Below are 2863 nucleotides of genomic sequence, written 5' to 3' on the forward strand. Positions count from 1 at the left end.
TAGAGACGGGGTTTCTCCATGTTGGCCAGGCGGGTCTCCAGCTCCTGTCTCGGCCCCCCAAAGTGCTGGGTCAAACCTCTTATACCCAGTAAAACAGCCTCACTGGGTCAATGGATATCATGTGGCTGCCTAACATTTTTACTTTATAAAAGGTCTTCCTGAGGCCATTTGAAAGTATGAATCAAAACACTTTATGAACAGGGCCACAGGTTTGCATGAGGCTTGTCAGTGGACCTCCAGGATGAAGACCAAAGTAATTGTGCAATCTCTAGTGGAATAATTGACACTTAAGATCTTATTTATTTATCAAAAGACTGCTGTGAGGTATGAATTCTTAACCCCAATTTGCAGAAACTGAGACTTTGCCTCACACCACAGAGCTAGGAAAAAGTGGGCATAAGATCCTCACCAAGTCTGACTTCCAAAGGAAGGTTTCAAAAGAAACCTCCTTGCTACCTGCCAAATCTCTGTAGAGCCAGCAGCCATGTTCACACATCAAACAGGACAATGACAATAGCACCAGGAATAGCTACTCCTGGTCAGATGCCCTCATGAGCTCAACTCTGCAGGATGGGGACACCGGGCCCTGCCTAGGGGAAAGGAATGGGGTTTGTAGGGGAAGCCCAGCCAGCCAAGCAACCAGAGATGGGAAAAACCCATTGGGAACAACTTGCTTGCTCTAGCTGGCCTTTGCAAAACACAGGAAAAGATGAGTCTGCACAGACGGAAATGGTCTGGAATGGCTGAATGTTTCATGTAGAAATTTTATTTTATGATTAATACATTCGTGCCATTTCTTAGAATCATTTGCTTGTTTAATTCTAGTCTATCAAGTGATAATTTTGTTGATATTTAGAGGCTCCTCCTCTTGTTAATTTCTGTGGGATTTTTGGTTATATTTAATAAGGAAAATAATATGAAATGCCTAAGAAAAAAAAGAAACAAAGCCAATTATTCCTGAGAATGTTTAAATGTATTGAAGTACACTTGTTAATTGTTAGTATAGAACCTACATTTCATAATAGAAAACCTTGGACTTGCCAGTGGTAGCTGCTGGAATGAGGTGTTTGTCCAGTACATCCAGAACGTCGCCACAGATTAACTTTAGCTCAGTCTCAACCTGAAAAAATAAAAGTAAATTTAAAAAAATCAGATCGTTGAAGTCTAGAAATTCTGTAAATTATCACACATTCTGTACCTCTGTTTTTGTGGAAGAGAGCTTAGTGTTACAGAGAATTCGTTTCCCTCTCCAAACTCCCTTCTTCCCTTTTGACAGGAAAGCAGAGAAAAGCTGCCTGTCAGTTATCAAAAGTATCTTTTCCTTTCTCCACGCAATGAAGTGCTACACACACACACACACCACCCCCCACCCCAACACCCCCTCAGTCCAACTGCAGAATCACCAATGACTGAAACTAAACACCGATGCTACTTGGTAAATGCTGGTCAATTACATGACTGTTTCACAAGGTAGCAACTATTGTGTCCATTTACTTGGGAAAACAGAAGCTAAGACATTTGCTCAAAGACCATCCCCTTAAAAGAACTTAACAAGCAGAGCTAGGATTTGAAGCCAGGCAGGGTGCAAGGGACAGAACAAAATTCAAACCCAGGCAGTTTGCCTTCAGTACTTACATTCCTAACAACATTCAACAGGCAACCCTGGAGGGAAGGAGGAAGGGAGGGGAGGGAGGGAGGGAGGGAGGGAGGGGAAGGCAACCGAAGATTAGGAATGTGGGTGCAAATAAATTCACTGGTTTGGTGGTCAGAAGTTGAAGGTGTTTCCAACCTGCGGCTTCCATTTTCACTGTAAAATGGGATAAAACCAACTACAGCTATTGATATGGAAGCGGTGGGGTCACAGGTTTAAGAAGTATGATGGTTTTGAAATAACAAAATATGATGGTTTTAAAAAATAAAACAAAACCAGTGAAAGAGAACAGCTGGACAGTAACAAGGGTTGCTATAAACATTAAATGAGACATGTATGTAAAGTGCATGGAACTTTATAAATATTCACGTCCTTCTCCCCTCCTACCACCATCTTAAATGGATGAAACTGTCTTACTTATATTTGTATCATCTGTCATTGCCCGTACTTCATGTTCAATTGTTGCTGAATTGGTTCTCAATCTTCACACATAGTAGGTGAGATACATTTTGTGAGTTGGACTGAATCCTTTCTGCAGAACTTTGCTGTTACTGTCAGAGGGGGTGCTGGTGCAGTGAGAAAAATGGTAGTTCTTGATACTAGACTAACTAAGGTTCAGAGAACCTGGATCCTCCGGCCAGGAAAAAGGATTGTGAACTTCGCATGTCATTCCGTCTGTCTCCAAGTCTCCGTCTCCCTACCTGTTAAGCTGGGATACGACACTCACCAAACCTACAAAACAATAACCAACATGACCGAAAGAGCTTTGTAAATAGTGTAGCATACAATCTCAAAGGCTGAACACATTGATGGAATCCTTTGGGGAGGTAATTTTTCACAGTATCAAGAACCATAGGCTGGGCGCGGTGGCTCACGCTTGTAATCCCAGCACTTTGGGAGGCCGAGGCGGGCGGATCACGAGGTCAGGAGATCGAGACCACGGTGAAACCCCGTCTCTACTAAAAATACAAAAAAAATTAGCCGGGCGTGGTGGCGGGCGCCTGTAGTCCCAGCTACTCGGAGAGGCTGAGGCAGGAGAATGGCGTGAACCTGGGAGGCGGAGCTTGCAGTGAGCCGAGATTGCGCCACTGCACTCCAGCCTGGGTGACAGAGCGAGGCTCCGTCTCAAAAAAAAAAAAAAGAACCATAAAAATGTTGAAACCTATTGACCTAGGCATCTCCTTCCCAGAAATATATACTATGACAAGGGTT

At 43.4% G+C, this 2863-nt stretch overlaps 1 long non-coding RNA gene across 2 annotated transcripts; it reads right to left on the bottom strand.

Annotated features, from left to right (window-relative positions):
• Window positions 1-744: 744 nt before the first annotated feature.
• Window positions 745-2581, bottom strand: LOC116465479 (uncharacterized). Of its 2 annotated transcripts, none has more exons than XR_004247205.2 (2): window positions 2069-2581; window positions 745-1120 (listed from the first exon to the last, which is right to left on the bottom strand). It is a non-coding gene; the product is annotated as an uncharacterized LOC116465479 (long non-coding RNA). The 2 variants fall into 2 exon arrangements; XR_009212370.1 differs by lacking the exon at window positions 2069-2581 and adding an exon at window positions 1199-1524.
• Window positions 2582-2863: the final 282 nt, after the last annotated feature.

The sequence above is a fragment of the Hylobates moloch genome, unplaced genomic scaffold (genome assembly GCF_009828535.3).
Source record: "Hylobates moloch isolate HMO894 unplaced genomic scaffold, HMol_V3 SCAFFOLD_5526, whole genome shotgun sequence".
NCBI classification, from domain to species: domain Eukaryota; kingdom Metazoa; phylum Chordata; class Mammalia; order Primates; family Hylobatidae; genus Hylobates; species Hylobates moloch.